This window comes from Rutidosis leptorrhynchoides, chromosome 3 (assembly GCF_046630445.1).
Source record: "Rutidosis leptorrhynchoides isolate AG116_Rl617_1_P2 chromosome 3, CSIRO_AGI_Rlap_v1, whole genome shotgun sequence".
Taxonomy (NCBI): domain Eukaryota; kingdom Viridiplantae; phylum Streptophyta; class Magnoliopsida; order Asterales; family Asteraceae; genus Rutidosis; species Rutidosis leptorrhynchoides.
This window is the reverse complement of record NC_092335.1, coordinates 481,370,696-481,380,992: the sequence shown is the minus strand read 5'-3', so window position 1 is coordinate 481,380,992 and position 10,297 is coordinate 481,370,696. Positions and strand designations below refer to the sequence as shown.

At 33.0% G+C, this 10,297-nt stretch overlaps 1 long non-coding RNA gene across 9 annotated transcripts; it reads right to left on the bottom strand.

Moving 5' to 3' along the window:
- Positions 1-181: 181 nt before the first annotated feature.
- On the bottom strand, positions 182-3,719 carry LOC139902876 (uncharacterized). Of its 9 annotated transcripts, none has more exons than XR_011777764.1 (8): positions 3,286-3,718; positions 3,083-3,198; positions 2,825-2,887; positions 2,315-2,695; positions 2,040-2,235; positions 1,523-1,604; positions 1,115-1,198; positions 182-416 (listed from the first exon to the last, which is right to left on the bottom strand). It is a non-coding gene; the product is annotated as an uncharacterized lncRNA (long non-coding RNA). The 9 variants fall into 9 exon arrangements; XR_011777766.1 differs by having other exon boundaries at positions 2,040-2,537; positions 2,612-2,695; XR_011777765.1 differs by having other exon boundaries at positions 2,040-2,507; positions 2,612-2,695; positions 3,286-3,717.
- Between the last annotated feature and the right edge of the window lie 6,578 nt (positions 3,720-10,297).

Below are 10,297 nucleotides of genomic sequence, written 5' to 3'. Positions count from 1 at the left end.
GACATTTTTTTAGTAAAGGGTGCTAGTGGGTACGACGATTTAAGCGGGACGTACAACTCCTCTAAGCATGAGAGTGGGCTACTATTCATCAATAGTAACCCACTTTTGCTCAAATGTTTTAAATCATTAAGTTAGCATATCATACAGATATAGAACATGTGTTTAGTTGATTTTAAAAGTATATACAAGCAGGTGGCCAACCGCCCGTTGCGGCGGCCACCTTGAAAGGCATTCATAAAAGATATATGTACGCACAATTGGCTACTTTTTGTAATCTATTTTCATGGATACATCGTAATTCGCTTACACATCACCATGGTCATGAAACTTTTGGCATTGCGTTCTTCTCAAGTCTTTCTTCTTTGGAAACCGGAGCATCATCTGTTTTTGGAGAAGGCTTTGTATGTTTTAGGTACCTGAAAAAATTCCACAAACTGTAATTCTAAAAGGAGTGACTTTAGAAGCAAAAGCATTGCAAATAATTAGCATTCGGAACATGTTGATCATTAAATGGATGTAACTCTCAAGTAGAGGATGGATCCAACCCCTCGTAAAAGGAGGAACTGAAGTAGAGGCGCTCTTAGTTCTAAGTTGCAACACGCTTCTCCTTTTTGGTTGCATCGGCTACATATGAGCATGGACAAAACCCATATTTGTATTTTTTTTAACGGGTAAAAACCCATATTACCAAAACTTATCAATCACTAAACTCAAGTTGAATGACCACAAACCATTGAAGAAGCAAGATAACCCCATCCACTAAATATCCAACATGCCATACTTGTATGATTTTGACAACATATAAACAGACTCAACGAATAGTATGTTGTATGCAGTATAAGTAACACGCCAACAGCAAATGTTAACGTATTTGGTAAAATGTCTAATTTCCTGATGTACTTAAAGACACATTCTAGGTGTTATTCCTCAATCCTCGTACTTTTAAACAGTACGTATATCTTATGAGATTCAAAGTATATATATAAGTGTAAGATGAGAAGTCTTAAAAGTAACATTATTGCTAAATTAGTGAAACAATTAAATGACATTGTTAGGTTAAAACGATTGGACGAATAACCAATGTTGTAAGAAAGATTATTAAAGAAACACTTACATTATTGTGACCAATGTATTTTGCTGCAGAGGTAATACCAATATGAAGAACCGCGCTCGCAACATAAGAATTGCCTCCTGCATTCTGCACACATTAAGTAATACCACTTTCTTTTGGTTTGGATTTCGTGATCGATCCTGAGCATATACACTGCAGAACTTTTTTTTTTTTTTTTTTAGTCTGTTAGTTGTATTAGTTGTTGAAATTTTTTTATTATAGAAGTCAGCTGGCCTCGTGGTTTTCTGGTTTTTGTGCAGTTATTGTAGCCAATAGATACCTATTTCTTTTCTTTTGTTGATCACAAATGAAGTGTGGTGTGCAAATATTCTCATGTATCTGTATGTGTAATTCATTGAGTGATTTATTTATAAGTAAAAATTTGGAAATAATTTATATTAGTTTCCTTACTCATTGATCGTTTGGTGAAACTCTTCGATGTTCTGGTTCAAGTAACAGTATGTTGCATGCGTTCCATTTAGCTCAGCGTTTCCTGAATGTTTATTGCTAGTATTTATATGAATAATATAGATATAGATATGAAGTACACCTTATGTTTCCAATGTCGATCTAAGTTAACACGTTTGAGCTATTTGGAAAGTTAACACGTTTGAGCTCATGGGTATCAAAATAAATAACAATAAACGTGGGCATATCCCATATGTTGATCTAAGTGAGTTTGAACGTTTTGGTTTCTAGAAAAAAAGTTTTAAATATATCTGAGTTGAAATACGAAATTATGACCCATTTCAGTCAAACGAATATGTTTTGACTCATATATACGCTTTTAATAAGTGGAAGTTATTAACATGTTGAAGATGGCATTTTTTAAGTTGTTCAATTATTTTACTGACCCAGGTATGTCGATTACTTTCTGCTTCCTATATCAAATACATAGCTAAAAAAGATCTATTAAAGAAATGCTTACATTATGGTGGTTCGTTTGTCGATCTAGCAGGTGGACGACGACTGCTTGAACAAGTGGTCAACTGGCATTTGTAGCAGTAGTCTTTTTGAGAATATTTTGGGCCGACTTGCGACTTATATTGTTGAATCCTTGGGTTATTCAAATTGTGGCGATGTTTTGAAGGTTACAACTGTAGAGGCCGAATTTGGAACATAAACTACATTTAACAACAAATTTATGAGAGGTAAGAAAATAACATTCCAAAACAGTAAACACAAATATGCTAAAGCATTTACCACGGGCATCTGATTGCGGATACCTTTCAAGGTTAGTTAAGATACGCGATCCAGTTGGAACAGGCGTAAAAGAGACCTATGCTAAAGCACTTCTCTTGTTTCTTTTTCAGTTCTTTTGATGCAGGAGTATAAAGCATAGTTCTTTTGATGCAGAGTATAAAGCATATATGTGTATATAAATAATGCGTATTCCCTATATATACATGAATTTATACATAGGTACCTGTCATCCGTTATAACTAAAATAATAACTATTAGGGCTGAATGTATATACGAATTGAGTAGAATATTATGTACCTTCAGAACTAAGACGGCTAGATGACTCGTTCGATGAACCGCATACAGTATCGAGAGAGGAACCTACCAAATCCAAATTGGAAACTGCAAATATAGCCGTACGAATGAACCTTATAAATAGCAAGCATAAAATGTGAACAATGATATATCAGTTTAGTTAAAAAGGGCCAAAACATACCACTTAAGAATGATAAGGATACAACAAATACTTACAGGACTTAACTAACGTAATTGGTTACTGTTGTTCCCCTTTATTAGTGTCTTTGGCTTCGTCGCCTGATTGATACGGGTCAATTGTTAGTGCAGCATTACACAGACCTTTGTCTTAAACTTATTACAAATAAAATATGCCACATGCTATGCATATACTTATATACTTATACGATTTACACCAATACTAAAAAACAACATATAAGCATTATAAATGATTAACAAATGGTTTGATATAAAAGAAGGTGGAGGTATAAAAACCAAATTTGTCGCTTGGTTGGTCCACTACCACTCTTTAAGTAGGCAAAATGAGCAGATCTTTGATGTTAACACGTCTTGATCGACAACCCTAATTCCCTTCTCCAATTCGTGTGTTCCTAAATTGAAGGTAACACATAAATCAGAGTCAACGATTTTATGGGTCCATTATAAATTTTGGAAAAAAAATAAGATAAAAACAACACCTTTTTTTTTTATAGTTGCAGACCTTGGAAGAAGCCGGAAGAGGTGCTGGTAGCAGCGCCGATAGGGGTAATAGCAGCGGCGCCGGTGGAGGAGGATACCGTAGCACCAGCGGTAAAGGTGGTAGCGGCAGAGACGGCGAAGGAGTCGGATGTAGCAACGGCCGCTGTTGATAGATCGGGAGACGGTGGTGACGGCGATGGCGGAACCACCGACCGAAGATGGAGATTGTGATGGCGGAATCACTATTTGTGTGATGGATTAGAGGTGGTGAAGATGAAGATGCCTGAAGCTGTAACAGGTGGTGGAGTTTTTTTTAGATCTGAAGAGGGTTTTCAAGGCATGAGAATTTATGAAAATACCAATATCTTTTAGCGTGAAAGGATGAAAATATTCTTAGTGTTGGTGAACGGTAAATGAGATTTGCTCAAATTATTAATATTAATATTAATTATGTTTGAAATTAATTTGAATACAAAATGGGTTAAAAAAATATTGAAAAACACAAATATGGCTAACATGCTTACGCCTCGTGATGACATCGAGCACAACACCAAAATGTGCCTCCAATACACCTCATTACTAGCTTGCTAGGGCCTCCTCCTTGAACAAACACCCAAACACGCTGCATTGCAAATAGTCTAAAAGTAAACCAAAAGAATTTTGCAATACTAAATATGTGGAGGACCATAAGTGGAAATTTTTTATTAAAAATACCTCACACCATATCCCGTTACAATGTTGTCTAAAGTGACAAGCCGAGAGAATGAACAGGAAAATATCTGGATGTAGGCAATCTAACTTAGGTGTTGTTTGTTTTTCATATTGAAAATCTTATTATATCTTATGTCTGCGAGCGGGAAGACGTTTTCATTGAAGACGGTTTGTTTTTCTGAAGACATAAGACAAAATAAGAGCTTTAAACATCTGCAAATTTGAAGCTTTAAAATATAGCTTCCAACTTCTTAAGACATTTTTATCTCTTACATTATTCTTTTGTAACTAGTTCACTGATAACCTTATTATCATCTCTTCCAACTATTCCCACCAACCTACTCACTTCGGCGGCTGCACCACCTCCGATGGCGGCACCACCTTCAACGGTATGACCTCCGGCAGCAACAAATTGATAAATTTCTTTCGCACATTAACTTTTCAATTTATATTAAGTAAACTATAGGGGATGAAACTAATGTAAAATAAGGTATTTTGGTAGAAATTAAAGAATTCCTCATTTGATTTTAGATATGAAGAACATGAAGAAATATTGATATATAATGAAGGATGGGGATTGAGATGGTAGATATATATCGAGAATTCGAGATAGATGAAAATATTAAAGAGGAGGGATATATACTTTGAATTCGATACGAACGAAAATGAGAACTTGGGAATGATTCATGAACCGATGAAACTTGTACAGAGTATACTTGATAGTGGGTGATAGGTGTAATACGTGTAACGTTAACAACCTTGTCAAAGTATTTTTACTTTAAATAAAATAATAGTGATAACAATTAATTAATTTTGAATATTATATGAATACTTGTAAATGTTAAATAAATGTTGTTATCTATATAAGTTAATAATTACTACTACGTAATAGTTAACTGAAATTACATAAATTCATAAATTCAGAAAAAGATTTTGCAGGCAAAAAAACAAACAGTCTTCTGGTATCAACTTACAGACTTTCAGGTCATATCTTCTCTACAGACGTGGTTCGCAGATCTTTAGACAAAAACATCTTAAAAAACAAACAGCACCTTAATATGTGATATTTTTTATTTTTTTTATTTTTTGAAATTTCCTCCTGGCTACTCAAAATATTAACGTCAGGACCGGTCTCGAGAATTTAAGTACCTAGAACGAGGTGAAAAAAGAGCCCTTTCGGTCTTGCTAGAATGCTAGTGGACTTTGATTTTTTTTTTTCTTGGATCCTTTGATTTTTGTTTTTGAACCTATTTTGCTTTGCCATTAGCTGCTCCAGTTGCGTTTTCCTAATTCCCATGATTCTCAAATCTCCGTTATGTCTTTATATATAAAAAAAATTGGGCTCCTGAAAGTTCTGGACCCTGAGCAAGTCGTTCACTTTGTTCCTTCTTCGGGCCTCCTTTGATTAACGCGAATATATGCATTGATCAACGAATATACATTTGGTACAATAATTAAACTTTGAATCTTATACTTTAAAAACTACGTAGTTATATCTATTTGGTTTTTATCTTATTCTATGCTAAGTAAGGAGTAGTTTTTTCTTTTCACATAAGTTTCTTGTATAATGGCTCCATTAATCGAGTCAATAGCAAGCGTCGATTTATTGGCGATTTGACTGTCGCTTATAGTCCAAATTAAACTTCAGACACAATTAAAACTCATGGAAATTTGATTCTACAATTTTCATGGTGTCTCTCAATTATTTTTATTTAATTGACTTATTGGCTGGAGTTTCATTCGGAAACAATCTCTCTGTTAATAGAATATTGAGAGGGAGAACTTCTCTACTCTTTGGGTGTTTTCACTCTGGGTGAATAAATGATTTCTCTTTATTATGAAATAGAGAAAGGATTGTCTACATCTTACCTCTGCGATTTGGTTTGTTTGTTATTGTTGTTGTAGTATAAGTTTCCTGTATATGTATCAATACTTGAAAACAACCTTGTATTTTATTTTATTTTATTATGTGCTACCTAGTAAACATACTTGTCCGCGTTAAACCTTCTTATCCGCGGCTAGCTAGAAGAAGGGCGGTAAAGTACGTTACCAAAGTGTAATTTTCGAATTAGATATGTCAACCAATTAATTACTCCATAATATTATGATCTTAGATATACAAACTAAATTAGTTACTGAGTTGTCCAATGAAGCACACCACCCGGGTTCAATTCCTGACTATGTCAAATTATTCAAAAAGAGAGTGTGACTAGAGGGTGCGCATAATGCGCAATTCACCCGGTACCAAGTTTCGCGTTCGAGGAGCTTGATTACCCGAGGTTTTACTTTTGATGGGGAGACAATGTGCTCGTTTTTAGAGGAGGTTTTTTTTTTTTTTTTTTTTTTTTAGAGGAGGGTTTCTTTGCTTTAAAAAAAATTTAAATTGGTTGCTTTACTGAATACTACTAGTGTAGTAAGCAAGCATGAGTCATTTTAGTTGTACGAGGCATGAGATTCGAAGCAAAAGGTGATTGAGTATAACAGTAAGCCAAAAATGCCTGAAAGTACTACCGGACCCACCTTACACACAAATACAAAAACCTTTTTTCTCATCTCAATGTATAATATTCCTTGCGTGTTTAATATGTACGTAAAACTTAGCATCCTATCCTTGACATATATAAAGTTCAGTAGTTTTTGGTTAGTGGTCCTTTCGATTTATTTTGTTTATATTTACTTGTTAATCTTTGAATCTGTATTAATGTTATCGATATTTTGCTAAAATAACAAATTAGTAGTTTTTATTATTTATTATTATTTTTTCTTTCTGAAAAAACTACTTCATCCGTCTCAAATCTATTGTTCACAGATAAAAAACACAGGGTTTAAAAAAACGTACATGTCACATGTATTTTTTGTTAAACTTTTCAGTCATACTCCTTACTTGTTACCTATCTTTTTAAGTTACATGTTGGATGTGTGAAGAATATCAAAAACAAAGAAGAATTTTGCAGCAGCTTTAAGCCGCGGCGCGGCTTAACACTTGGAAAGCTGTCGGGGTCGAAATCATGCCTTAAGCCACGGCACGGCTCCTTTAGTCGCGGCGCGGCTTAAGTGTAGTGACCCGAACTTTTTCATGTTTATATATATTAATTGAGATTGATATTTACATGGTTAAATGTTTCCAACATGTTAAGCAATCAAACTTGTTAAGACTTGATTAATTGAAATATGTTTCATATAGACAATTGACCACCCAAGTTGACCGGTGATTCACGAACGTTAAAACTTGTAAAAACTATATGATGACATATATATGGATATATATATATATAGTTAACATGATACTATGATAAGTAAACATATCATTAAGTATATTAACAATGAACTACATATGTAAAAACAAGACTACTAACTTAATGATTTTTAAACGAGACATATATGTAACGATTATCGTTGTAAAGACATTTAATGTATATATATCATATTAAGAGATATTCATACATGATAATATCATGATAATATAATAATTTAAAATCTCATTTGATATTATAAACATTGGGTTAACAACATTTAATAAGATCGTTAACCTAAAGGTTTCAAAACAACACTTACATGTAACGACTAACGATGACTTAACGACTCAGTTAAAATGTATATACATGTAGTGTTTTAATATGTATTTATACACTTTTGAAAGACTTCAATACACTTATCAAAATACTTCTACTTAACAAAAATGCTTACAATTACATCCTCGTTCAATTTCATCAACAATTCTACTCGTATGCACCCGTATTCTTACTCGTACAATACACAGCTTTTAGATGTATGTACTATTGGTATATACACTCTAATGATCAGCTCTTAGCAGCCCATGTGAGTCACCTAACACATGTGGGAACCATCATTTGGCAACTAGCATGAAATATCTCATAAAATTACAAAAATATGAGTAATCATTCATGATTTATTTACATGAAAATAAAAATTACATATCCTTTATATCTAATCCATACACCAACGACCAAAAACACCTACAAACACTTTCATTCTTCAGTTTTCTTCATCTAATTGATCTCTCTCAAGTTCTATCTTCAAGTTCTAAGTGTTCTTCATATATTCTACAAGTTCTAGTTACATAAAATCAAGAATACTTTCAAGTTTGCTAGCTCACTTCCAATCTTGTAAGGTGATCATCCAACCTCAAGAAATCTTTGTTTCTTACAGTAGGTTATCATTCTAATACAAGGTAATAATCATATTCAAACTTTGGTTCAATTTCTATAACTATAACAATCTTATTTCAAGTGATGATCTTACTTGAACTTGTTTTTGTGTCATGATTCTGCTTCAAGAACTTCGAGCCATCCAAGGATCCGTTGAAGCTAGATCCATTTTTCTCTTTTCCAGTAGGTTTATCCAAGGAACATAAGGTAGTAATGATGTTCATAACATCATTCGATTCATACATATAAAGCTATCTTATTCGAAGGTTTAAACTTGTAATCACTAGAACATAGTTTAGTTAATTCTAAACTTGTTCGCAAACAAAAGTTAATCCTTCTAACTTGACTTTTAAAATCAACTAAACACATGTTCTATATCTATATGATATGCTAACTTAATGATTTAAAACCTGGAAACACGAAAAACACCGTAAAACCGGATTTACGCCGTCGTAGTAACACCGCGGGCTGTTTTGGGTTAGTTAATTAAAAACTATGATAAACTTTGATTTAAAAGTTGTTATTCTGAGAAAATGATTTTTATTATGAACATGAAACTATATCCTAAAATTATGGTTAAACTCAAAGTGGAAGTATGTTTTCTAAAATGGTCATCTAGACGTCGTTCTTTCAACTGAAATGACTACCTTTACAAAAACGACTTGTAACTTATTTTTCCGACTATAAACCTATACTTTTTCTATTTAGATTCATAAAATAGAGTTCAATATGAAACCATAGCAATTTGATTCATTCAAAATGGATTTAAAATGAAGAAATTATGGGTAAAACAAGATTGGATAATTTTTCTCATTTTAGCTACGTGAAAATTGGTAATAAATCTATTCCAACCATAACTTAATCAACTTGTATTGTATATTATGTAATCTTGAGATACCATAGACACGTATACAATGTTTCGACCTATCATGTCGACACATCTATATATATTTCGGAACAACCATAGACACTCTATATGTGAATGTTGGAGTTAGCTATACAGGGTTGAGGTTGATTCCAAAATATATATAGTTTGAGTTGTGATCAATACTGAGATACGTATACACTGGGTCGTGGATTGATTCAAGATAATATTTATCGATTTATTTCTGTACATCTAACTGTGGACAACTAGTTGTAGGTTACTAACGAGGACAGCTGACTTAATAAACTTAAAACATCAAAATATATTAAAAGTGTTGTAAATATATTTTGAACATACTTTGATATATATGTATATATTGTTATAGGTTCGTGAATCAACCAGTGGCCAAGTCTTACTTCCCGACGAAGTAAAAATCTGTGAAAGTGAGTTATAGTCCCACTTTTAAAATCTAATATTTTTGGGATGAGAATACATGCAGGTTTTATAAATGATTTACAAAATAGACACAAGTAGGTGAAACTACATTCTATGGTTGAATTATCGAAATCGAATATGCCCCTTTTTATTAAGTCTGGTAATCTAAGAATTAGGGAACAGACACCCTAATTGACGCGAATCCTAAAGATAGATCTATTGGGCCTAACAAACCCCATCCAAAGTACCGGATGCTTTAGTACTTTGAAATTTATATCATATCCGAAGGGTGTCCCGGAATGATGGGGATATTCTTATATATGCATCTTGTTAATGTCGGTTACCAGGTGTTCACCATATGAATGATTTTTATCTCTATGTATGGGATGTGTATTGAAATATGAAATCTTGTGGTCTATTATTATGATTTGATATATATAGGTTAAACCTATAACTCACCAACATTTTTGTTGACGTTTTAAGCATGTTTATTCTCAGGTGATTATTAAGAGCTTTCGCTGTCGCATACTTAAATAAGGACGAGATTTGGAGTCCATGCTTGTATGATATTGTGTAAAAACTGCATTCAAGAAACTTATTTTGTTGTAACATATTTGTATTGTAAACTATTATGTAATGGTCGTGTGTAAACATGATATTTTAGATTATAATTATTTGATAATCTACGTAAAGCTTTTTAAAACCTTTATCTATGAAATAAAGGTTATGGTTTGTTTTAAAAATGAATGCAGTCTTTGAAAAACGTCTCATATAGAGGTCAAAACCTCGCAACGAAATCAATTAATATGGAACGTTTTTAATCAATAAGAA